Source organism: Symphalangus syndactylus, chromosome 23 (assembly GCF_028878055.3).
Source record: "Symphalangus syndactylus isolate Jambi chromosome 23, NHGRI_mSymSyn1-v2.1_pri, whole genome shotgun sequence".
In the NCBI taxonomy this organism is placed as follows: domain Eukaryota; kingdom Metazoa; phylum Chordata; class Mammalia; order Primates; family Hylobatidae; genus Symphalangus; species Symphalangus syndactylus.
In genome coordinates this window covers 45,494,147-45,521,799 of record NC_072445.2, presented here as the reverse complement: position 1 = coordinate 45,521,799, position 27,653 = coordinate 45,494,147, and the positions used below count along the sequence as shown (strand labels likewise).

The window sequence follows — 27,653 nt, the reverse complement described above, 5'->3', positions numbered from 1 at the left end:
CGGCCAGGGAGAGAAGAGAAGAAAACCAGGAAACTGGTTTCATGGGGAAATATTTCAGGAACAGAGTGATCAACTGTGCTTAATTCATATGATGAAGTGGAGATTGTAGCATAGAGATGACTAGGCATTCTATTTGGACTGTCAGTGAAATTGAAATAAAAAGTCGAGAATCAACTTGATTTACATCACAGGTTTTAGATGAGAAGAAACTAGAGAAAAACAGCCCCAATTTTCTATTTGCTAGTTTTCCAAACAGCGAGTTTTCATTGATTTCACTGGCTCCCCTCCGGCTGCTACTTGCTGTGCACAAACAAACTCTGAATGAGCACTTTGTAGTCCTGAAAAGGAGTAGCATATGGGCTTCAACAGCCAGTCATATTTTCTTTTATTACTATATTTAAAGCAACATTCAAGATTAAAAAAAATTCCTGGCAACTAGCATAACAAGCTGCAATAAAATCATTCCTGGCTATTGATATGGGCTACTTTGTGCCTCATGTCATGTTATTGAATCCAACTTCTTGGAATTGACTGTCTTTTAATCTGTCACTTAGCAAATTTATATTGGTGAAGAAGAACAAAAACAGATTTATAACTTGCATATCTCTTCAAGCTTCTGTTAATATGGTCAATATTAGAATGTTCCACTTTTAGCGTTTTGGGTCATAAGCTATAGAACATTGGGGCTTGGTGGGAGGATACAGGTATGGGGAGAGGAATGAATATTTGGCATTATTTATGTTTGAACCATTGAGCTGGGGTCTTTAGGTTTATTATTTCATTTAATTCCCACTCTGATGTAGGTGGTATTTCCCTTATTAGTAGATAAGGAAATGAGCTAGTAAAGAAAACTATTTAAATCCAGATCTAAAATGGATCTTTATTCAGTGCCAAGCTCTTGGGGGAAGAGTATGTGTGGAGGAGGAGTTGTGGGGACTCACAGAGCAGTGGCAAGACAAGCCAGAGATACAGCAAAGGGATATCAAGGACTAATGAGGTACTTTAAAGGAGATAGAGTCATGGCAAGGCATTTAAATTTAGTTTTGTTAGCAAGTACTGCATGGAACAGAAAGACTCTGCACATGCTCAGTGTAGGGCTTGGCCTGTCAAGACTGGCTAGGAGTTTTCTAGATAGTGCCTTGAATCTTGCATTAAAGTCACTACAGACCATGAGCTCTGTGGGCATTTCATTAAAAGCTTCCTTTCTACTTGGATATATTTTTTTACTTCTTGTGTGCATGCTTGATTTGTTTACTGTTCCTTATAGAACTGCAAGGCCTTGTTTCTTTTCTATAGAAGTTATATTTCTCTGAGTTCAGATGTCACATCTTCGTTGCCTTCTCTCAAGTTTTGCTATACAAACTTAGGAACGTCATCTCTTTCTCTTCCAGAGTTATCTTCTATCATGCAGGCTTTGGAGCCACTTTCCTCAAAGCCTCCATTTGCCTCACCTCTTCTTGCCTGAGACTTTGTAAAAACAGTGATTGTGGTAATTAAATTGAGATATGAGGAATATATATAACCATTATGTACTCATAATAATTAAAAATTTAAAAAAGTGCAATGAGAGGGGAAAAAATATCCTGGATTGATGAGCTAGACAAAACTTCATGTTAGTTAACATGGATGCTTTAATCCAGCTGTTCCTGAGTCTGGGGCATCAAATCTTGGGTTCTACAATGGGTGCCAGTCTTAGGAGGGTCATATGTATTTCCAGTCACAAAAGATCTTTCTGTCACGTTGGAGAAGATGAAAGTTTATAAGAATCAGTGGGCCATTTAAAATGATAATGAGCAACTTAGGCCTAAAGCCAGATGTCACAAGCTGGTGGCTTGCAGCCTGCTCTACTGTGCTTTAAATATACAGTATTTAAAAAATTGATGTTGGTTCCCAATATTTATAGATTGGGAGATATCAGCCATAAATCTAGATTCCATCCTCCCTCACCTTTAAAAAAAAAAGTTGGACCTGGGAACACTAGGTCTGTGTTTGTGCTTAGCAGGAATTGGAAGAGCTGGGTTGTGACCAGGCTCTTTCTTTTAGCAGTGGCAAGCTCTTTTCAGTTTTCTGCCATCCCAAAAGCACCCTAGTGTTTCTCATGGGCCGTGATGCCCATATTGACTGCAATTTGTCATTGTCCTCAAGGCTGTCGTTTTTTCCACAGAGCCGGCTTTGCTCTTTGACAAAGCTACTTTGGCCTCCTTATACATTTGAGTTCATTGATCCTTAGCCTAAATGATCAGGACATGGCACATTCAGAAGTTTGTATTATCTTGTAAAAGCACACGAGCAAAGTCTGTTTAGTAAGTGACATTGCTGGTATTCATACCAAGATATGGCTGAGAGGAAGCACATATTTAAATTGAATGCATCAGGGATCTTTTGGAGAAGTCAAACAAGAATTCTGATTACCTCTTCAGTCATAACTAAATGCAGATTTCTTCTTGCTTCAGACAAAATTTTTCAAAGATACTCAAAGTATCTCGGCTCTTGTTGTATGTATGTTTTGAAAGATAGGGTTGAAGAAAACAGTGAAAAGATAACAGGGATATCTGTCCTCCAGAGTTGTTCAGGGGATTCAGCATATGAGAAGATATTTGCAAAGTTTCAGTTCCCAGTCTGGGCATCAGCTCATTATCATTAGTCTGTGACATGAGTTGTTTAATGATGAACTTGTGCAAAGCACGTGGTCCTATTCAGCATCAGGGATTCATTGTTAAAAGAACACATTGAGGACACTGTTGTAGGTCAGGAAATTGAAGGTAGGGAGTTGAGGGCAAGTAGAAGAGAGTTTCATTCTGGAGTTAGTTCAGTAAACATTGAATGCTCCTGATGTGTCAGGCTTTACGCTGCTACTAGAGGCAGGAAGATAAATAAGACAAAGAGAACATGCAGACTTGAACAGTAGTGTGGTCAGAGGTGTGCCCGTGGTACTGTGTGATTATAGACTGGCGTTGGCCCAGTGCAGGGCTAGAGGGATGCTCCATGGTGATGACTGAGTTGAGCCTTAAGGCCCAAATGAGCTGGCCAGGCAGTGACGACGAGAGGGACAGGGATTTAAAGTGTGAAGTTCAATTTAAGGAACAGAGATGATGCAGGAAGGGCTAAGATATGGAAGGCTTTGATGAAGATTTTGGGGAGCCAGGGAAGAAGGGGAGACATGATCAGATTTCCATTTTGATTGCAATTTGGTAACTGGATTACAGTGTGGTAGAACTGGAGGCTGGGAGACCAGGAAGGTTTCAACCAAGTTAGAAAATCCTTTTTGGTTTTAGAAGACAGTGAGGGGCTGGGTGTGGTGGCTCATGCCTGTAATCCTAGCACTTTGGGAGGCTGAGGCAGGAGGATTACTTGAGCTCAGGAGTTTGAGACCTGCCTGGGCAACATAGTGACACCCCCCCGCCCCCCCACCCCTGGTCTCTATTAAAAAAAAAAGACAGATGAGGATGGGATCTGGAGTGGCACAAGCCATGATTTACCCCCTCATTAGGTGAGATACTTTTTGGAAGTGCTGACCTTTTGCCATTTTGAAGAACCAGCTTTTAGATGCTCCATTATGGACTTAGATTGAGGAAGGTTGATAAATTTTATTATTTTGCTGCTTTACATTTATATTTCAAGAGGTTTTTTTTTTTTTTTTTGAGGAGGAGGGAGGAGAAAGGAACTTATTGTAACATAATTTTGCTAAAAGTTTCCCAGAAGTGAATCATGTTTATCAAGATAAATTGTAGAAAGAAGAAGTTTGTTTGCTTATAATATTGTTTCTATGGGAAATCATTCTTCAACAACAAGCAGCAAACTTCCTGGGAGGAGACACTCAGTATATTCTTCTGCCCCTGAGGAAGTTGAGGATTGAAGTATCTCCCTTGCTTGTACTCTGGGACTAGTTGATTCTAAGCCTCCTTCCAGCCTCCTGCTGTCAAAACAACTTTTCTTCTGTTTATTTTCATATAGGAGCTGCACAACTCAAATGTTCTGTGTTATGCCAGGACCTCAGTAGCAGGTGGGGGGAAAAAGCCCTACACAGTATTTACTGGGAAAGGATTGCCTGTTCCTGAGGCACTGCCTCCATGATAGACGCTCCACTGATGCTGCAGCCCATGATAGGCTAAAGAGATTTTGTGGGTACTAAGTTCTATTAAAATTTAGTTCAGGCTGTCATCGTTGTTCTCCAGGAAACCTCAGTACCCTTTTAATTAGCCCCACCCAGGCTGTGACCTCACCCTGATCCATTGTCTGTACAGCTGCCAGAGTGATTTTCTGAACTGCACATCCAAGTGTATCATTCTCCTACTTAAACTCCTTCAGCAGTTCCCCAGAGCTAATCCATGGGAGTGGGAAGGCAAGAATGTGAGTCTCTCTGGTCCTGCAGCCTGTGTCTTTCTACTCTGCCTCACTGCCTCCTGCAGGACCCGTGAGGCATCTGTCCCCCAAGGGAGTCAAAGTTCAGTCCTTCCTATTAGATCTCTAGAAAGCTACGTGACTGGACCCCATTATTCTACACTCCCTGAAGCCCACTTACTTTAATTTTTGATGCTTGTCTTTGGCTTTTACAAATTGATATGAGAAGCCAACTGTGAAGTTCAGGTCCGTGTTGTTTGTTAAAGGAATCGTAAGTCTGTTTTGCAATTCAATGCTTTCTTTAAGGACCTATGAATAATTGTTAAATGAATAGTTCATATTCTAAATTGCTTTTAGCATTTAGTGCCAGGAAAACAGAACTTTTCTCATTTAAAAATCTTGTATGCTTCCTTTAAAAAATCAATTAAAATAATAGGGTGTTTGGATTTTAAAAACATAAATTTTGTTTTTTTAGAGATGGGGAGGTGGTCTCACTATGTTGCCCAGGCTGGCCTTGAACTCCTGGACTCCAAGTGATACTCTCGCCTCAGCCTCCCGAATCACTAGGACTATTGTGTATTTGCTTTTTGACTTTTGTTGCCAGGAGCCTCAAATCTAAAGATTTGTCTTAATAGTCATAAAAGTAGTGATGAACTGGAAATCTGCTGTTTTTGTCTTTCCAGCCTAGGAGCCTTTTCCCCATTTACTCGTTTGTTTACAAATATTTTTTGAGTGGTTATCATGTGCTGGGCACTGAGGAAGCTGTAGTGAATAAGACGGGTAGGCAAAAATGGAAGTGGTTGGATTGTGCTCATCCAGGTATGAGATAATAGTGGCTTGGGTGAGTGTTTGCAGTGAAGGTGTAGAGAAGTGGGTGGGTTCTGAATGTATTTTTAAGGTAGAAGCAAGTGAATTTGCTGATGATCAAAACTGGGGAATGTGGGAAAAAGAGGAATCCAGGACGATTCCCAGGTTTTGATTAGGTATGTGATATTGACTTTTGCTGAAACTGAGGGAGGAACAAGTTGAGGAAGAAGGGAAGGACAGCTGAAAACATTTGGGAAATGTTAATTTGTAATACTTGTTACAGATCCAAGTGGAGATGTCATTTAGATTTTCCAGAGCTCAGGGTAGAGATTCTGTCTTCATTCCATAGCACCACCCACCATGCACACATGCATACACACACACACACACACACACACACACCCTTCTTTTAGGGAACTTCTCATGTCCACAGCAACCATGTGATTCTACTATGGTTTCAGCTTCTTCAGCCACAGAAGACCTGATGCTTCTGTGCCTGCTGGCCTTTGTGCTGTAGTCCCCTGGCCACAGTGATTAGTCCAGGGGGTGGACATATGACCCAAGACTCCTTCGTTGGGGTCTAGGGAAATACTGTCTTGAAGAGAGAGGCCCTCTTTTTCTGCTGGAGAGACTAAATGGTTTACACTCAGATGCCTGTGCTGTGATTCCTGCTACGTGGTGGAAGCCCATCTGAATAGTACAGATTGATGACCTTGCCCAGAAAAGCAGAGATTCTCCAGAAATGTGGAAAGGCCCCTCCCTGCTGTTTGCTACACTGTGTCCCTTGGAATGCCAGCGTTTAAAAGTATTAAGCGAATAAAACTTCTTTGGTTAAATAAATTTAAAGAGAAATTTCTTGACAGCAGAACTTTTCAGATGAGCCTTTATAATGAATATGCGGCTGGGCATGGTGCCTCAAGTCTGTAATCCCAGCACTTTGAGAGGCTGAGGTGGGTGGATTGCTTGACCCCAGGAGTTCGAGACCAGCCTGGGCAACATCACAAGACCCGTCTCTGCAAAAAATACAAAAAATACAAAAAAATCAGTGATGAGTGCACCTGTAGTCCCAGCTACTTGGGAGGCTGAGGCACGGGAATCGCTTGAGCCTGGAAGGTCGAGGCTGCTGTGAGCCAAGATTGTGCCACTGCACTCCAGCCTGAGTGACAGAGCAAGACACTGTGTAAACAAATAAATAAATAAATAAGAATATGTTTTGATGTTTTGAGCTCCTTTAAGAGGAGGATTAGTAAACACTGTTCCCCAAATCTATTTGACAGTGGAGGTTTTTTTTTTTTTGGTTTTAAATGGGACATATATAAATATCTCTCAGTTGGAACCCAGCTTGAAATATTGCTTGAAATGCCATAACAGGTTGTCATTTTTTTGGTAGTCGTAGTGGGGATGGGTGAGTTGTTCTTTATTTCTGGGAAAACTGGCAGGCTCCATATAACAATCATTACTTCCTGATGTTTTATAGCTTGTTAAGGAGACAAAAGCCTTTTTTCTTCTCCTAGTATTTTAACATGTTAGTACCAGACATTATCTATGCTTAGCTATGAATTTTGGCTCAGAGATTTTCTCAGCATCACACCAATGGTAAGTTTCAGAATTGATCCTAGAATGTACTTTCCCTGTATTCTTTCTCCTCTGCTGGTGTTTTGTGAGCGCACGGGTATGTGTGTGCAGGACAACACTTAAAGTGGTTATTCTTTCTTCAAAGACTTAGCTGAACACACCCCTGGTGGCTGGTGTAGCTCAGGGTTGAGTAGTGATCCTGGTATTAAAGATGAGAAATTTGTTAGGAGATCTTGCAGCTCATAGCGGCCACCTGAGGCAGAGGTATCCGGGGCAGTCAGGGAGGCCATGGGGCCAGAGGCCTTCCTGATTCTGGACACACAGAGTACCTTGGTTTCCCCACCCTCATAACATTCACTTATACCGATTAATTACTTAGAGCGAATGTATTATAGTTATGTGAACTTGTACTCCCTGGCTGTCTATCTTCTCATGCCTTGGTGATTTGTATTGAGGATAAATTGCTTTTTGGCTTTTATAAATTCTGTTTTCTTCTACCAACTGCTAACCATTAACATCTCAAACAAATGGGGAATTTGCAGTTATCAGCTTAAATAATCTCCATGCCCACACTTCTTGCTTCTCTCCGTTACTGACCCAGATCCTTGATGATAACTCATTGTAGATTTTGTTATCATTTAAAACCTTTTCAACTAGGTACTTGATATAATAGTTCTTATTAATTTTTAATTAAATTATTTTATATTATTTAGTCGTTTGCTGAGTTGGTAGATATTTATCTTGTGATTTCTTTTAAAAAAGTCTTAGTTCTGAGATGAACCTTTAACAGCCCCCTTCTGTGGCAGTAGCACAGTGTTAACCTGAGGTCTTTGGAAAGGCCAGCTTCTCACAGATCTAAGGGATGCAATTTGCTGGCAAATCTTTAGATGGCCAGTCTTGACTACATCTGATCAAAGTTGGGAAGTGAGCTGTTGGAGATGGTGACATTTTCTGAAGCATAAACAGTAACAATCTGAAACCACAGGCCCTTCACACCTCTTCTGTCATTTCTTCTTTGCTACGGTCCTTGGAAATAGCCTGTCTTTACAAAGGTTTCTATATAGGTTAAGATACTTGCCTGAGGTCATGCAAATAAGAGCTGGTCTGGAGGAAAAACTCAGTTTCCTGTCTCTTCTGTTCATTTCACTGTCCTGCATGGGGTTATGCTTTTTTCTTTCAATGAAGCATAGGAAGTCTCCCTGGCAATCATATGCGCTGATCTCTGTGTGTGTGTGTTTTAAATTGCAATTTGTGTTGCAGCTTGTAATTCCAGTTCTTGTATATTACTAAGGCTTTCTCCGTAGATGGGTAGTTAATCGGTGAAAATCCCGAAAAGCACACAGCTCTGTTGATTTGATTTTGTTATCTATAAGATAAGGAATGCATAATCACTCTGGGTTCCTGGCTTTAAATTATAAGGATGTGTTAAATTATGAAAATGAAATGAGGTTTTTAAAAATTCTATATTCTGGAAAATGCTATTAAGCAATTTCCATTTTGATGCAATGTATATTTAAAAGGATATATTTTCTGAGTATAGTTGTACTGTTATTTTTCATCTCCTTGTGATTTTCCTGAAGCTGTACTTAAATGTAAACAATTGTTTAAAGTAAACCAATAAAGGAAAGAAATAGGATGAGATATTTTACATGTTTTACTAATTCTGACATGTCCCCAAATGAGAAATGGTATTCAGAGGCTGTCTGTACCAGAAGGGTTCTTACAGTCCATTTCTAGACTAATTTTAGAGAACGCAGCACCTGAGTGGCCAGGTAGGCTGTGCTCACTGTGGGGCGGCAGGGTGGGCGCTAAAGCCTTGAGTCCATGCTCAATGTGCTTTCCCCTGCCCCGTGCTGGCATCCAGATTTTTGTTTATTGTCTCTAGTTTATACATCCTTTGTAGGCAATGAAACTCACCTTATATGGAATTGTACATGTCTTTTATAGGAAGAGTATGTGTGTCTAAGTTAATCATTCCTGGTGGGATCTCTGTCTGCTCTGTTACTGTGTTGGCCATTGTTACTGCTCTGTTACTGTGCTGGCCCAATGAAATAGTCTCTTGGCCATTCGACTACTTCAGTTTAGGCCCTAGATTGGCAACTTGCTTCCTAGTTCATCCCCCTTCCACTTATCTTCCATATTCCTAGGAGAAAAAAATAAATAAAAAAACCTTTAGTGTCTCCCCCAACCCCCAGATTTTAGGTACTGTTTTCTGCCAGCTGCCCCGCTTTCTAGCTGTTTCTCCTGTCCTGTTTGCACGCACCCTTCTCATTCTGGCTTTAGGAACTGCTTGCTGTCTTGACAGTGACAGATTTCATCCCTCCATGCTTGTAGGTTGTTGCACCATCCTACGACCAGAACACCTTTCCTCTCCCCATTTCAGCCATTAGGACTCAGCTTCTGTATGTGCCTCCCTAGGAAGTCCTTCCAGTGACAGACTCTACTCTACTCACCTCCCCTGTGAGCAGCCTAAGGCAGTATGGTAGCGATGAGTGTGGGCTGTAGTCTCAGGTTGCCTGGGTTCAAACCCAGCTCCCAGCAGTGTGACGGTGGACAAGTCACTTAACTTCTTTGGGCTTTAGCTCTCATCTCTAATTAACAGTATTTAAGGTTGTTTAGGATTAAATGAGTTAATGGATGTAAATCATTCATGAAAGTGCACATACAAACATCCTGTTGCTCACAATCTAGTATTACTAGCTTTTAAGCCTGGAAAACCAGTCTGATTCCATTTTTGTACCCTCAGGCCCCTTTTATAGTACATAGGACATGGTAGGCACTCAATAAATGTTGCTTACATGAATAAGTGAAACAAAAAGTCAGTAAACACAGAACACTTATTTTAGTATTTGTTAAGTTATGGCCTGCTTTGTTCCAGAAAATGATTTATTTCAATTAGGGTTTTAGATGTACCCTTTAAGGAGCAATGTATATATCTGTAAACTTTAAAATCTATATTTTCCTCAGAGTCACAAGTCGTTTGGAATTTCATTTTGAAATTCTCTTTCCACTAACATTTATAGTTTTGGCACAGTTGCCCTTTAAAAGACAGCGTATCGATTGAACATAAATATATTGTGTTTAAACTGTATGCCTGCTTGAATAAGTGTAGTACTTATTTGTCAGGGCATATGTTATGTTGGAGTATGATGTCATGAGGCTTAAGGAAACTAATGCTTATCATTTGTTTGTGCTTAAAACAAAGTAGAGATAGCCAAATGCATTTCTCTACTTCCTTATTGCCATACAGCTCTCCTTCGAAGTTAATAAGTATCTTATTGAAATCAGCCCTGTATCTGTTCAAAATTCAGATGTTGATGGTTGAGCTTCCAGTATTTTCTCCCATATATTCGCACTGAGTATCATTTCCTGAGGATTGCATAAGACCCATGTAACATTTGTGAACTATGAGACTTCTTTGTACATTTCTGTTTCTTTAGTTGTATTACGGTAATTGGGCACATGTCTTCTAACTTTGATGATCTCACCTCTATATAACATAAGGATGTTGGAAGAAATATGAAATCTAGGCCAACTCTAAAAAATTGAATGTCAAGTTAATTGTCTTATCACACAATGGTGTAACCAGCCAACATCGTCTAAAAGGTCCGTGTCCATAATGGCATCATTGACATCTGAACTGTATGGTGGTGTTCTCTGAAAGGTGCTATAGAGAAAACACAAGTGTGAAGGGCGATTGTGATGGTTGTGGGTCAGAGACTCCTCAAGTGGAGTGAATGAGGCCAGCCAGGAATGAAGACAATGCAGTGAATGATTCTTTTGTTGCATAGTAAAATGAAGTACTAGAAAATGTTCTTTTAACAAAGAATCATGTTTGGTCAGAGTGGACGTGATATAGTGAGGAGTTTTTGTAAACTCTTCATTTAGCGACTAATATTTTGGCTCAGTTAAAGATACGAAAAACATTTTTTAACAAAAAGGTGTTAGTGGCCGGGCATGGTGGCTCACTCCTGTAATCTGGCTTTAGGAACTAACTAGCTGATTCTGACTAGCGTATGAGGGTGGGGTTAGGTTTTCCCTATCTTCCTTCTTCTTCCATAGCACTTTGGGAGGCTGAGGCGGGTGGACCACCTGAGGTCGGGGTTCAAGACCAGCCTGGCCAACATGGCGAAACCCCGTCTCTACTGAAAATATAAAAATTAGCCAGGCGTGGTGGCGCATGCCTATAATCCCAGCTACTCGAGAGGCTGAGTCAGGAGAATCGCTTGAACCCAGGAGGCAGAGGTTACAGTGAGCTGAGATTGCACCACTGCACTCCAGCCTGGGAAACAGAGCAAGACTCTGTCTCATAAAATAAAAAAATAAAAGGTGTTAGTATAAAAAAAGGGGTACTATATTTTATAGTTACAAATACTCAGTCATTCATGTTACAGGAGTACAATGCTCCACTTGCTATGACAGTGTGCTGCTAAGCTCTGTCTCCAGAACCTTTTCCCCTTGGTAGACTGTGGCTTGTACAGGTTTCTTGTCAGATCATAGTCCTCATTCTCTGTGCATAAGATAGAAATAGCGTGCAGATTATACCACAGATTGTCCTAGTAGTTCTTTTATATGTTTTACTGAAAAAAGCTGGTCCTACTTTTTTTTTTATTTCTTGACTAGTTTTGTTAGGAGAATTTGCACTTTTGGTAGTAGTTTTGCCATTATGTCATTACTTATGAACAAATGTAAATTATTGCACTTACTTTATAGAGCCAGCTCAGAAAATCTGATTTCAATGAAATTCTTTGTGTTTAGCACTTTTCCAATAAGTGGGCCATTGATTCGGTTATAACAAACTATTTTGATGAGTGAGTTCTGTTTATGGAAGGATTTTACACTTAAATGTTGCTTCTTGGGTTGTGCTATTTTTGTACTTTGAAAGTTACATAAAATGGAAAGAACCAGCACATGAGTTTTATATGCTGAAAGTTGAAGGGTGATCCCATTGTTTCTGAATTTGAGTCTCTGCCAGCATGAATCCTCCCATAGAGGGCCCCTAAAGGCTATATTATAGTTTTGATGAAATGTATACATTCTATGAATGAAAAAAAAAATAGAATTTCCTTTTCATAATTTTTTTCTTAGTTCCCATTTTTGTCCCCATCAACATAAAATAAATTAAAATGACCACAACAAACTCAAGGAGGTGAAAATCGAGAAATTGTTACTTGTATTATGGACAGGTGCGTAGCATCACCTCTCTCATGCGCACCCACTATCTCCAATAAGCCTAGCCTGGGAAGGAGAATATTTTCCTGTCCTTAGCTATTTGAGTCCTCTTGCGAAGTCATTTGAATATGTGAGTTCTGGACATTGCAGATAACTAGTTGGTTCTGACTAGCGTATGAGGGTGGGGTTAGATTTTCCCTGTTTTTTCTCTTCTCCATAGTGAGATTTGTGGAGGGTCAATTAGAGTCTTCCTTGACACAAGGTTATTTCTTTAACGTAGCACAGGGGAAGGACATCTTTTTCCTTTTATGAATTCTGTCCAATCCTTTTCTGGGCTGATCTTTGATTCCTATCATGGAGTCTGTCCAGTTTTCAGTATTCTTCCTTGTTTGGGTATTCAGGTAGTATATATCTCAGATATTCTTCCTTGAGTACAAAAGTATCTCCCAGCAGTGTGGCCTTAGGCAGATTTGTGGTCTTTTTGGCTGTGCTGTCCAGTACTGGCAAGGATAACACATAGAAGCTTCAGTTCTCAGCAGGGTCAGTTTGCCTCTGGCTGGGCAGTGGGTGTCCAGATGCAGGGATGCTGGTGTAGATGCAGGGCAGTGATTAAAGGCTTTGGAGTTTGAATCCCAGCCCTGCTCAGTGTGACCTTGGGCAAGTTACTTACCTGTGTTAAGCCTCAATAACCTGTGCCATTGGGGCCTTTATAAAGATTAATGAGGTATAATATAAAATACTTCACATAGTCATTTTCTGGCACATACTTAGTATGTGGTGGAGGTTATGGTGATTTTATTAAAATAGAATTGGCTGTAGATGCCCCTCCCCACTTTCCAAGATCCCAACATCATGCCCAGTCTGCCTGCCTTGTTGTCGAGCATAAAGAAATCATCGATTTCGTAATTTATTCGGCTCCTCATTACTTTTCCATTCTTGCAAATCCATTGCCCATATCCTTAAGATGTTTTCTTTAGCCTTACCCTAGTCAGAGACTATTTTCTAAATAGAACTAAAAGAGAAATTTGATTGAGCATCTGAATCTGACCTTCTCCCCAATTAACCCAGTTGGTCAGACCCTCATTTAGAGTGTCATTTATTTTTCAAGCCACGTGGTAAAGAAGCAGAGGGTTCTCCTTACTTCTAAAGTGAATTTCCATTAAAACCTTCAATGTTCAGTGTGTAGCTTAATGCCTTTTAATATGATTGCTATTTTTGAACCAGTGTTTTTATCACAACGTTTTGAGTATAGAATATTCCTTATTTGACAACGCTTAGCTTGTAGTTTATAAATGGCTAAGAACAATCTGATTAGAATGTATTGTTTTTGGTTGGAGGCCAAGAATATTGGATCATTGGTTTAGGGTATGACACTTAAAGAGACCAAAGAGCAGAGTACGTAATGCCCAGATAGGCCAATTCATGTAGCTTTGTTCCATAATTTAAGATTGAACCCTAAACCCTGGCTACCTATCTTTGAGATGTATGCTGTTGGCCACAGGAGCATTAATTACTCTGGGCAGATCAGCAGACCATGAACTACATGCTACGAGGGGAAATCTAAATGCCTCACTGTGCAGGATGGTGGATCAGTAGAAGAAACCTCACAAAGGAATGCTGGAGAAGGCTGTCAATGAAGGCTTTTTTTTTTTTTTTTAAGTTGTATAAGAATTGCTGAGTGACAGATCAGAGTCCAGAAGTCAGGAGAGGAGTTAGGAAATTCTCAGATATTTAAATTCTCACCATGTAATAAATGATTCCCTTGTGGAAGATAAGGGGTAAGTACCAAAAGGAAGGAGTGTCACAATGTGGCAGTTTTCTAATGAACTTAGATCTTAAAAGGAAGCACACACAAGATAGACGGCTCACAATCAGGAGGGACTGGCAGTGATCTTAGCTCATGTAAACATACTGTGTGTCAGGCAGTATTCTAAGCACTGACATCCTTGTTTGATCTCATGATAACCTTATGAAGTGATGGTATTATTATTGCCCTTTTACAGAGGCATAAACGGGAGGCTTTGGGTGTTTAGTTATTTGCTGTCATTTACGTAGCTAGTTAAGTAACTGCGCTGGGATTTAAGTTGAGGTAGTCAGATTTCAGAGAGATCTGAGACTTGCAGAAGGTGCCAGAGACAATAAAAGAAGTTGTTGAAAGAAGTGTTCAGAGTCATAAGGAAAGAATATATTTGCATCTGAGTGGAACTGATGGTGGCTGTGGGTAGTCATGGAGCATAGCCTTTTAACCCCTGTTGTCTATCTATCTTTTATATATAGAAAACTCAGAATGCCGGCCGAGCATGGTGGCTCATGCCTGTAATCCCAGCGCTTTGGGAGGCTGAGGTGGATGGATCACCTGAGGTCAAGAGTTCAAGCCCAGCCAGGCCAACATGGTGAAACCCATTCTCTACTAAAAATACAAAAATTAGCATGGTGCACATGCCTGTAGTCCCAGCTACTCGGGAGGGAGAGGCAGGAGAATCACTTGAACCTGCGGGGCAGAGGTTGCAGTGAGCTGAGATCACGCCACTGCTCCAGCCTGGGCAACAGAGCGAGACTCTGTCTAAAAACAACAGCAACAACAACAGAAAACTCAGAATGTCAAAAATATGTTGGAGAAATAATAAGACAGACGTAGTTTTTCTAAATGAGTTTAAGCCTCTTAGCCCGACAGAATTTCTCCACAGGGTTCTGAGAACATTTTGGATCCAGATTGTTCAACCAAGTCCATGATGATCTGTGAGGAAGCATGAAGAACAGAAATAACAGTGGAAAGGCGGAGGAGGGGGCAAAGGTGCACTTTGGTGCGGAAAAGGTTGGGGAGCATTGTTTGAAAGAAGTTGATATCTTTAAATATTCAGGGCTAGTTGCTAGCAACTTACTATGGCTAGTTGTTGAAAGCTGCAGTGAGTCTGTTCACTAGCTAGCGGGCAGCCCACATTTAGAAGAATGTAGGTGTAAGATGGGAGAGACTTTGGCAGAAGAATGGTTCAGATGGAATGGGAACGTCAGGGGGTGATTCGATCATTAAGCTTTCCGCTGAGAATGTGATTTAGTATCTTTGAAACTAGTACAGAGATTTATTTGGATCTTTGGTTTTCCATTCGTGAAGAGGGCATTTAGTCTCATTTCCAGATGAAGAAATTTGGGTTCAGAGAGGATGGGAGTGACTTTCCCTAAGCCACTGAGCTGTTTGGTGACCAAGGCAGGCTGGATGCTCACCTGCTTTCTTGCTGCCCTCTTCTTACTGCAGCTCCCCTGTGGACTGGGCCATCAGGAGTCTCTAGGAGGCAGCATTGATTTTGGGATAGGCCTACCTGGGTTCAAATCCCAGCTCTGACACTTAATCTGTAACCGTGTTACATTATTGTGAGGATTAGTGAAAAGGGAACACTTAGCATATAGGAAGGGCTAAGTATATGTTCTTGCCTCTTTCTAGTTAGGCTTGAAATCCTTCTTTATTTTATGTACTTATTATCACTAAGTTTTCTAGCACCTCCCAACTCATGACCAAAAAGTTTCATTTTCACCTTATTTTTCCCTTTGGATGATTTTTATAAGGGTATTTCTTATAGTTTCTCTATATTTAAATACTGTATACTGTACAGGGTATTTAGGCAAAGGATTCAACTACAGGGCTTTTAGAAATCCTTTCCAGCTCTCAAATTATAGGATTTAATTGTTTTTGAAAAAGATGCCTTCTACCTTCCTCCTCCTCCAGCTGCACACATAGTTTACTGGTTACTGTGGTAACCGCACTCTAATAATCCTGTCAGGAAATCTGATGCAACTATCTGTCTAATCTTATTTTCCAGACACAAAACAAGCACATGGCTTCCTTCTAAGAATCCTTCTAAAGTGCTCCAGCCTAAGCATTGTTTCTTCTTGTTCTGATGTTTTTTAAGATTGCACTTAGAGAAGAATGCACCTCATTGGGTGTTGCCTCAATGTGGAATGTTTTATGGTATCCAGTGACCAGTGCATCACTCTAAAGTGGTGTGTGCTTTCATGCACTCTCCTGGAGTTGATGAAGTTTTGGGTAGTTTGAATTGTAATTTTAAAAAATGCAGAATAGGGATTAGAGAGGATTTAAATTTATTTTGCACATAGAGGATTGAAGGTAATTGCTCGGAGAGTTAGCTAAAATCAGTATTTTTGCTTTTTTTTTGGACAAGCCAAATTTTACAAAACGTCCCTCTGCTGATCCATGAACAAGGGGTAAGTCTGTACCTCTTCATCCTCCCTCTCTTCTTCAGCCACTCACCTTCCTTAGTAGGGGTCAAGTGGGATCCCTGTGATGCTACTCCTGGCAAGGACCCTCTGTACTCCCAGCCTCTCCACCAATCTCTGCTTGACCCTCAGAAGCAATCCCATCACACCTCTTATTCTCGTTTATGTCAGTCACCATAGGAAGCCTGGACTCCCACGTCATCTCTCACTCCCATGTCCTGATCCTCATTTGCATCTTTACTTCAGCTTTTCCAATCCTGCCTCCCTCCGCTAGGGAACTCATGAAGCCCCTTCACTGTACAGTTTGTGTGCTCACCATCAGTCATCAGCAAACCCCCCACTTCCTCACCTTGTCTGGGAGCATGGCCTAAACCTCCTTGCTTTATTGGACACTTGGGTCTCTCCTGGCAGTACTGCCCCTCCTTCAGCCATCTCAAGTGGCCACCCTTTTTCACCTTTCCCGTGCACCGTGGGTAGAACTAGGGTAGCCTCTCTATGCTATTTTCATAGTGCTGCTCCTCCTTCTCCTGAAACGCCGCCACCTCTGACTTTCAGGTCTCTGCATGGCCCACTTTGCCTCCTTGTCACAAGTCCTCTGCTCTTCCATGCGGTCATTCCCCTCTTTCTTTGAAAAATTTTGTTTCTGGTTCACTGTACCTCTCTCCAACACTACTTCTGTGAGTTCTCCAGGATTTCAGTCCTCATGTTCACTCCATCCCACGGTCATATCTTGATCCTCTCATCACCGGTGACTTCAGTGCCTCCATCACTCACTTTGCAACATCCCACTCTTATCACCACCTCCTCTTCTCTCGCAAGCCTCATGTGGTACCTCCAACCTCAATAGTCCATTGACCCACCAGGATTTTCAGTCCATTGAATCCATCATGTCTTCACAGCTCCACACTCAACCCATGTCCTCACTTCTCCCTTTCCCCAGCTTGGAGTCCACGATCAACCACTGTAATCTCTACCGTGGCACAGATCCTTATCACCCTTGACCCCTCATGCTTGGTCATTCTTGCTTGACTAAATCACAGTTCTGGTTAAATCCTTCTTTCTCTTCACCTGTTTTGTGCATGCACCCATGAGGCCAAATGTGCTTGGAGAAAACCACACCACCATATTGTTTGTCTCACTCTAAGCTGATCACAGATCTTAAGTGGGCCCTTGATGCTACCTGGCAGTCTCATTGTGTTTCCACTGTCTCTTCATTCCCACCACTCTCTCAGACAACTGTTGCTTACTTTCTACTTGCTGTTCAAACATCCATAGTCTCCTTACTCTTGGTTGTTTCCTTTTTCACCAAAAACCCCAGAAATAAATCAGTAGAGAATGCCACCAGCACACCCACCACCTGCCTGCGTCTGTGCCCGTGCTCCCACCTCCTTGGGCATGATGTTCTATCTCCATCCACACGTACCTTCTCAAGGACATTGCTGTATGAAATTTTCCCTCCCTTTCCTATGTCATCAATTTTCTTCCTTCTACCTAATTCCCACTGGCATATGAGTTATTATTTTTCTTATTAAATAAAAACATCCTCTTGACTCTGATTTCTCCTCCAGCTACTAGCCAGTTTCTTTTCTTGCTTTTACTGCAGAACGTTTGAATGAGTCATCTGTATTCATTAGGTCTAACATCTCCCCTCCCATTCTATCCTGAGCCCATCACAGTCAAGTTTGCACCTTAACTCATCATACTCCACTGGCATTGTGCTTTTCAGGGCCATGGGTGGCATTTCCTTGCTGAAGCCCATGGTCAGGACCCACTCCGTTCTTACTTCATTTACCAGTAGCATTTAACACAGTCAATAATTCCCCTCCATGAAATATATTCTTTACAGGACTGCTTGGACACACATGCACCTCATTTTTTTGGTTTTCCTGGTCTTTCTCAGTCTCCTTTGCTAATTCCTTATCGCTCCAAACTCTAAGCAAAGTGCTTCAGGGTACTTGTTCCTCATCGTATCTACACTCAATGCTTTAAATATCACCTGTATGATGACTTCTGCATTTGTATTTGTAGCCTGGATCTCTCTCTCGAACTCCAGACCTCTTCATCTGGCTGCCTGCTGGACATCTCTCCTGGAATGTGTCTAACAGGCATTTCAAAACATAACATGCCCAATCTCCAATCTGCTTCCTCCACAGTCATTCCCATCTCAGTTAATAGCATCCTGCTCTTCCACTTACTTAAGAGAAGACATTTGGTGCCATTCTTTTCCTTTATTTCTTTTTTGAGACAGAGTCTCCCGTTGTTGCCCAGGCTTAAGTTCAGTGGCACGATTTCTGCTCACTGCAACCTCCACCTCCCAGGTTCATGCAGTTATTGTGCCTCAGCCTCCTGAGTAGCTGGGATTACAGGCGCCTGCCACCATGCACAACTAATTTTTGTATTTTTAGTAGAGATGGGGTTTCGCCATGTTGGCTAGGCTGGTCTCGAACTCCTGACCTCAAGTGATCTGCCCACCTCGGTCTCCCAAAGTGCTGGGATTACAGGTGTGAGCCACTGCGCCCAGTCTGGTGTCATTCTTGATTTCTCTTTCTTACATACGCCATCAGCAAATCCTATAGGCTCTATCTTCAAAACATATCCAGAGTTGATTTCTTATCACCTTTATTGCTATCACCCTGGTCAAAGCTGCCATAATTTTTCACCTGGATTAGGAGAGTATCCTTCTAAGTGGTCTTTCAGCTTCCAGCCTTATCCCCTTCAGTCTGTTATCGGCTGTGTGCAGATTATGTCACTCTTCTTCCCATCTCATTCAGAGTAAAAGCTGAAGTGATTACCGTGACTGACAAGCTGTGATGTGCCCTAGCCCTCTATTACCCTCTGGCTTCATCTCCCACTTCCCGCCCACTTGCTTCCTTGTTTCCCCCTCTGGTCTTGCTGTTTCTTGAAACAGTCCAGGCCTGAGTCTACCTCAGAGCTTTTTGCATTTGTTCTTCCCTCTGCCTGGAATTCCCTTTAACTTCCTGCCCTTTATCCACGTCCTCATGATCCCTTATCCTGCTCCCTCACTTCCTTCAGGTCTTTCTTTAAATGTCACTTTTTCAGTGAGGACTTCCCTGGCCACCAATCTTAACTTTCCACACCCCTCCTGACACTTTCTCTCTCCCTTGCCTAATTTATTATTCCTTAGTATTTAGCATAATCTAATAGAGTATATGTTTTGTTCATTTATCTTATTCCTTGTCTCTTTTCTCTCTTACTGGAATGTAAGTTCTGCAAGGCCAGGGACCTTTGTTTTGCTCGTTGCTTATTCCCGGGGACTAGGGCGTAGTTTGTGTCAGGGTAGGGCATCATAAGTATTTGTTTAAGAGAAAAATAACTATTTCCTGCTCTAGGCACATTTTGGCTTAACGTCACTGTAAATCTGCTTGCCACAATGCACTAATAAAGCTAATTATTTTATTTCATGTTCCCTTTTAAAGTATATTTATTATAGGTGTCAAATTAATTTACAAGCATAATATTAGGCATGACAGAATACAAATAGAGAAGAGTTCCTACAGCTTTTCATGCTGCTTTAAGTGAGTCCCGTTCATGGTACAGTTCTCTCTACATGCATTTGGAAATATGTCAGCTTATTTATTTAAATGTATCTTGCCTTATTAGAAAAACAAAAAAGATTTAAGGGGGCTGTTTGGAAATGTGATGATGTAAGGATGGGGCAACTTAATGTGCTGTTTCAAATGTTTAAACCGTACATTATTGATGTCAATCTCTTCTCTAAGAGGCACTGATATCTGTCTATTGTGCAGTTTGCAGCATTCCATGCCAAAGCTTTTGTATTTATTACTTCAGTTCTGCCTCTCTTGTTTGGGAAATAATGCCTCCAGTCCTCTAAATGTAATCTAATTTATATTATAAGTCAAAAAGCAATTGAGTGGCAGTTTCTCAAAGTCAAGTTAATCACAACTACCTAAATTTAGCCATGTGATATTCTGCTAACAGCCCATTGATCCCATGCCCCACTGGCTATTGCACGGAACTATAAAGCAAAGGACAGAACCCAGGCTGGTGCACTCTGGTTTTTCTCTTAGTCTTTTCTGGTTTCCCTTAGTCTTATGGTTAACCAGAGTGAAGAAGATTCAGAGCAATTCATATTTCTGCTTCCTAGTAAGTTTCCAAAAACATTTCATTTAAAAAAATACTGTGAAATTAACATTTTTGAGTGGGGTATGGTTCTTTTAGTTTTTGAAAAATCATTTTCCTTGGAAATTATTTTAGATATATGAAAGAATGGCAAAGGTAGTTTAAAAAGTTCCCATGTACCCTTTACTCAGCTTTCCCTAATGTTAACATCTTATTTAACTGTAGTAAATGGATTAAAACCGAGAAATCAACAGTAGTACAATACTATTAACTAAACTGCAGACTTTATGTAGATTTTTACCAGTTTTTCCACTAATGTCCTTTTTCCATTTTAGCTTCTCATCCAGGATATCATGTTTTACTTATTCATTTGTCTTTTAGTCTTACAATCAGTAGTAGCACCACTTTCAAACTTACATGGATAGAGAAAGGAGGTTAAGTTAATGCTGTGGTGAAGTCATGAGAGTGTACAGTAAGTCCTCACTTAAAGTCATCGATAGGGTCTTAGAAGCTGTGACTTTAAGTGAAATATCATGTAAGGAAACCAATTTGGCCACAGGCTCATTGACATAAACAACAATTAAGTTCCTACTGCAGATTTCTAGTTACAAAAGATCATCAAACTTCTATATAAACACTTAAAGCACTTCTTTTTCTTTTTCTTGAGATGGAGTCTTGCTCTAGGGTGGAGTGCAATGGTGCGATCTTGGCCCACTGCAACCTCTGCCTCCCGGGTTCAGTTGATTCTCCTGCCTCAGTCTCCCGAGTAGCTGGGATCACAGGCATGCGCCACCACACCTGGCTAATTTTGTATTTTTAGTAGAGATGGGGTTTCATCATGTTGGGCAGGCTGGTCTCGAACTCCTGGTCTCTGGTGATCCACCCGCCTCGGCCTCCCAAAGTGTTGGGATTATAGGTGTGAGCCACCATGCCTGGCCATTAAAAGCACTTCTAATCTAAACATAGAAATAAATGTGATATACATACATTTAAGAAACAGCAATAGGCCGGGCGTGATGGCTCATGCCTGTAATCCCAGCACTTTGGGAGGCTGAGCTGGTCGGATCACGAGGTCAGGAGATCCAGACCATCCTGGCCGACATGGTAAAACCCTATCTCTGCTAAAATTACCAAAATTAGCTGGATGTGGCTGCGCGTGCCTGTAATCCCAGCTACTCGGGAGGCTGAGGCAGGAGAATCACTTGAATCCGGGAGGCAGAGGTCGCAGTGAGCCAAGATCGTGCCACTGCACTCCAGCCTGGTGACAGAGCTAGATTCTGTCTTAAAAAAATGAAAAATAAAAATAAAAAAATAAAAACAAGTAAGATAATTATCTGATTTTTGGTGAATCAGTGAGTGATAGCAGTCATCTTGGTGATGGGTTAAATCAAGGAGTAAATGTTTGCAAAGTGAAAATTGTAAAGAGTTCTCTCTACCATCACGCGTTTTAAAAACAAATATAGTGAGCTTGCTGAGTGCTTTCGTACCTCGTCTTTATTACTGTGTATTTGTATGATTATTGTCTACTCGGTGAATTTAAATTTGACAGTAATTTATATTAATTCCTTCCTTCCTTCATTTTTCAACTTGCTTGCTTTAGTTCAGGGTTGAAGGTGGCTGGAGCGTATCCTGGCAGGCAGGGCGCAAGGTGGGAACCAACTCTGGACAGGGCTCCATTCCACTGCAGGGTGCACATACACATGCACACACACACTCTCTCAATCAGACTGGGACGGTTAGGCATGCCAATGAACCTAATGTGCATGGCTTTGCAATGGAGGAGGAAACTAGAAACCTGGAAAAACTCACTCAGGCATGGTGAAAACATGCAAACTCTACACCAGACAGTGGTCCCAGTCAGGAATTGATTTCTTTTTCTTCTCATCAATGTTATTAACCAAATGAAATGACATTATTCACGGACCTGCTGTGTAGGTTTAAAGCAGATAGACTGTTGGGACTGGGAGACATTCTGATCCAGGGGCTACAGACGGGTGGCCCTGTGGGGCTCATATACTGTTGGAAATGTGATTTGAATTTGCCAAAATTTAATGACTAAAAGGTTTTCCAGAAAAATTTCTGTTTGTGGCTTCTCTTTAAAAGATTGGTAGTTCCCACTGCCTGAGGTCTGTGTTTACCACCAGGGATGATCACATGGCCCTGGGGGGACCCTTCACCATGGGCAAGGATCCCACCCTCCCGATACTGCCCTGATCTAAACCAGTCCCCTCTTTTTTTTTTTTTTTTTTTTTGAGATGGAGTCTTGCTCTGTTGTCAGGCTGGAGTACAGTGGTACAATCTCGGCTCACTGCAACCTCCAACTCCCTGGTTCAAGCTATTCTCCTGCCTCAGGCTCCCGAGTAGCTGGGATTACAGGTACATGCCACCACGCCCAGCTAATTTTTGTAATTTTAGTAGAGATGGGGTTTCACCATGTTGGCCAGGATGGTCTCGATCTCCTGACCTTGTGATCCGCCCGCCTCAGCCTCCTAAAGTGCTGGGATTACAGGTGTGAGCCACCATGTCCAGCCTCCACCAGCCTCCTCATTTTATAAATGGAAATGCCTCGGGGGACCAGCACAGTGGCAGAAAGCCACCTCGCCTTGTCTGGCCTTTGCCTGCTCCTCTCGGTCTAAGAGAGAGCTGGGCGGATATGGTTTTGGCTTCTTTGGGCAGCAAAGATGATAGCTGAAAGAGGATGCAGTATTAACTCCCCTCCAGGTCTAGGCCTATTCTTAGTATTTTTGCTTGTGTCCCTCAAATACTAGAGTTTGCAGACTGGTGCCCAGGGCTGCATTTGCTTTGTAGTCACTTCCTGTTTACTTGTGTGTGGTTATCTAAAATATTATGAGTTACTAATGGTAAAAATCAAGTGATGAGCCTGAAAATCCACATTTGTGACTTATTTTGATAAATCAGATGACCTGCGGCACTGGGGCCACTGTCTCACCAGGCATGGGCTCCTGGGCTGGGCTCAAGGCTGCCTCCTTAGATGGGCACAGGCTCATTTGGCCCTTTATTCTCGTTTTTGGGGCCCAACCGGGTTCCTGTGGGCATTTGAGTTTGCAGTGTTTGCCTCAAGTTATTAGGTTGAAAATCAGAGAAGCCCCAGTAGTTTCCTGTTTGTGTTTCTTGATAATAGTTATTCTTGACAAGGAGTTATTGAAGTGTAATTCCTTTAAAGTTCTTGAGGAGAGAGGGAATTTGGAACAGGGACTTGTAATAGAATCTGAGATGAGGTTTGCCAAAAGTCAGCCATCTAATTTTTGTCTTCTGTGCCCCTACTGGCTCTCCCTGGATGTGCTGTCAGTTCCCTTCATGTAACCTAAGGTTTAATGATAGACAGATATTAGCTTAGAGTATTCCCCCTTTTGGGGCATTTTTGTTTAAACACAACTTGAAGCACAGTATATTTAAAGAATTAAGTGTAAGCTACCATGGTGGAATTTCAGGCATTCATTGGATGGTATCCCTGTAATTTCATCCCAGAAGTGTGTAAGCATAGAAACGAGAGTAGAGCACTCCCTCTTTGGATCATTATAGAAACATGGAAGAGATTATTAAAGGGGTGTTGTATGTATGTGTAACTCTTAAGGGTCTAGATCTGTGTGGCCCTGTATGGTAGCTGCTAGTCACATATGGCCACCGAGCACTTGAAATATGCTAGTCTACACTGAGATGTGCTGTGAGTATAAAATACACTCTGGATTTCAAAGACCTACTGTGAAAGAAAGGATGTAAAATGTCTCATTAATAATTTTTTTATATTGATTACATGCTTAAAGGATAATGTTTTGGATATATGAGGTTAAATAAAATATTATTAAAGATACTTTCATCTTTTTAAAAAATGTGGCTACAAGAAAATTTAAACTTCCAGACACAGCACATATTCTGTTTCTATTGGGCAGAGCTGCTCTAGATTCTGCTGTATTTGATGGTGAGAAAGGGTGAGCAGCCTGTTGTCTAGACCTTGGTAAAGCAAAGTACAAAGAACAAATGTGGAGAGACTGCAAATAGTAAATTGTTTTCACACCTCTTGCCTTTGATGAAGTTTATACTTAACTCCTCACTTTAGGGTTTTGGTGCGTTTAGATGGATGCGAGGTTGCCTTTTCACTTCCTTCATTGTATTCATGGTGTGGTAGTGTTACACAGTGGTTCAGAACAAGGGACTTGAAGTTAAACAGTTGCTACTTGAAATTCCAGCCCAGCTACTTGACCTTGGGTCAGTTATTTTAACCTCCCTGAGTCTCGTTGTCCTCCTTTATAAGTAATGGACAATGATGATGCACCCCAGTGAATGACTATTATGGAAAATAACATATGTAAAGTGCCCAGTGTTATGATTATTATTCCTGACAGTATGAAAAAAAAATCTTATTCAGCACTTCTGTGTGCTAGGAGTTAAGTCTGCCCCCAAAATCAGGAAACAGCTCCTTTTTGCTTCTGTGGTATGATACTGGGTCTATCAGAAACCATTTATAATAAATGGATTTTTTTTCTATTCACTAGTTTCATGGCATAGGTTTTTATTGTATCAGTCTCTTTTTGTTGCCGATGTTCAATATTTATCAAAACCCAGCAAGGGCTAAATGTTTAAGAAAATATTTGGCACCTTGAATTTCCATAGAAGTTGAAAACATGTACTGGATACAGTAAAAAAAAAAAAAGTATTCATCTATAGGTGACTACATAAATGACTCCAGATAACAGGAACTGGACAATGGAGGATGGGAGCAGTCACGAAAACCATGCCATGGGGACCATCAACCTGGTCATCTTGCTCTTTCTCTTTGTGGTTTTCAGGTACTTGTGGGATTTTTTTTTTTTTTTTTTTTTTTTTTTTGAGGTAAGGCTAAACTTTTATTATGTGTCTTCAAGCTTTTATTATGTGCTGTGGAACTTATTAAACTTAGTATACAACTAATGTATATAACTCAGGGGAACGTCTGTGTAAGTTAACTACTAGAGAAACCTTGACAGGAAAAATAGGAAGATAGTTTTGAGTGGACTTTATCTTCTTCCTTGATCATAAAAGAATTGAGACTTGGAAGCTGGGAACTCGGGACTCAGAAGGCCCACTGGTGGCCTGCTAACATGTAAGAGTGCACAGATTGGTAAATGTTTTTTAAAGCTTATTTATTTTCTCTGTGTCTATGAAAGACTACGTGTTGTCATTCTCTGCTTCACACTCATGTCTGTTGTACTAATAGAAGGCAAGTCTTATATTTCCCACTTCTTGCCACTTTGCTTGGCAGTGACTTTTCAAGTAATTAAAAAAACTATCTTGCTGGAGTAGCTCTCTCTTACCTATGGGCAGTCTTGTTATATCCAAATCAGTCAGATAGTATATGTAAGAATGCTTTGTGAGCTAAAGTCACTTAATAACTACAGTCTTATTACTAACCTGACCATGGCTGCTGGCCATGAAGCTCACTTGATTTCATCCACAGGTTCCAGTCAACCCCTCCTGCCACCATCTGTTGTAGGTGTGGATGGTGCTTCTGTGTGGCTTCTCCTGCCACCCTCTCTGGATCTCAGCTGCTATCTTTTGGCCATCACAAGCCTGGCTTTACCCACTAACTATAGGTCCTGGCTGTCCTGCTCAGGATATGACAGCTGCTCTCTAGTAAGAATTCTCTGATTCCTGATAGATGACCCCTCTTCATAAATTATGATTATCTTAAATAATATGATATCTATAATTGTAATAATAGAAGCTAACAACTGATTGCTTACTGTGTGCTAGATGCTCTTGTAATTGATTTGTTCTCTTTAGAGTCTCTCAACAATCCTAGGAGAGATGTGTTATTATCCCTATTATTCAGATGATAAAACTGAGGTGTAGACAGGGTAAATGCTGTCCCAAAGTCTCAGATTAGAACTCAGGTCTACAGAGTCGATCTTGAGGTTTTAACAGTGTTTGTTTTCTGATCTTTGTTTATGTTGTTTTCCGGATCTCTTGCCATGTGTCTAAATATTTCTAGTCTTCAAACACAAGTTCTACCTCTGAAGTGACATTTTCATTAAGGATTCTAGGCTACATGTTATGTGCTCTTATCCCCATTGCTCTGAGCCAGCTGAAGGCTGTCTTGCTTGTCTCTATGGCTTAGCTAGCCTCTTATAATGTATTTTTATCTGATTGTTTCTTGTGCATCAATCTTGATTTTCCAAATTTTATTGTTAGTACTTCTAAGAGGAGGGCACTTTGTACGTTTCTCTTAGATTCTTCAACATACTTAGCGTGGTAGTGAGTAAGCTCATTAAGAAAAATTTATGAACTAGACATTTAAGAAACAGACATAGAGAATTTGCTACTGACAGTGTCTATTGGCTGACCCTGTACCATTCACTACCCTTTTCATTTTAGCTTCTGGAGGGATTAGTCTAAGAGTGCTTCTCCGTTAGAAGAAGTTTTGCCCTGCAGGGGACATTTGGCAGTGTCTAGAGACAGATATTTTGGATTTTCACAACTAGGAATGGGGTGCTGCTGGCATCTATGGAGTAGAGGCCAGGGATGCTGATAATGTACAGATAAAAATAGATAATCCACAGATAAGAATATTGTCTGGTTCCAAATGTCCATAGTGCCAAGGCTGAGAAACTCTGCACTAGAGGTAGCAATATGATATGTTCTGGTCAATTAAATATAAGTGGAAGGGTCTGCTGTGGCTTTCTTTTCTTTTTTGGGATGGTATTTTGCTCTGTCAGCTAGGCTAGGGTGCAGTGATGTGATCATAGCTCACTGCAGCCTGCAGTTCCTGGACTCAAGTGATCCTCCTGCCTCAGCTTCCGAGTAGCTGGGACTATAGTTGCATACCACCACACTTGACTAATTAAAATTTTTTTTTTTTTTTTTGTAGAGACAGGGCCTTGCTATATTGCCCAACATGGTCTTGAACTCCTGGCCTCAAGTGATCCTCCCTCCTTGGCTTCCCAAACTGCTGAGATTGCAGGAGTGGGCCACCATACTTGCCCTGCTGTGGCTTTCTAGGAAATTTATGCTTCCATGAGAGAGGATTGCCCCTTCATGTTTTCAGCTTCTTCCGCTTTCAACATGAGCTTGAACCTGGAGGTAGAATATCCATGCATCTTGTGACCAAGAGGGAACAAACATGAAGATAAAAGTCAGCATGCTAAGGGTGGTGAAGTGAAAAGATAAATGTTTGAGTTTTCTTTTGCTTGTAACCAAACACATTCCTGAGCTAATAGACCACAGAAACTTGAGTTGGGAAGGAATTAAGCCCAGCCTGACCTCATCAATGACTTCTCCAACGTTTCTGGTGACATAATCCACTGCTTTGGGAGGGAGTCTAATTTTGTTGCAGATCTATATCCATTCCAACAGTTCTCCCTTACAATGAGTGAAATTTGACCCCTGAAGCTTCTGCTTATAGACCCAGTGTGATGCTGACCTGGGAGTCA

The 27,653-nt window shown here is 41.2% G+C and overlaps 1 protein-coding gene across 5 annotated transcripts in view; it reads left to right on the top strand.

Annotated features, from left to right (window-relative positions):
• CARMIL1 (capping protein regulator and myosin 1 linker 1) overlaps positions 1-27,653 on the top strand; it is a 347,708-nt gene that overhangs the window by 50,041 nt on the left and 270,014 nt on the right. The window lies entirely within an intron of this gene.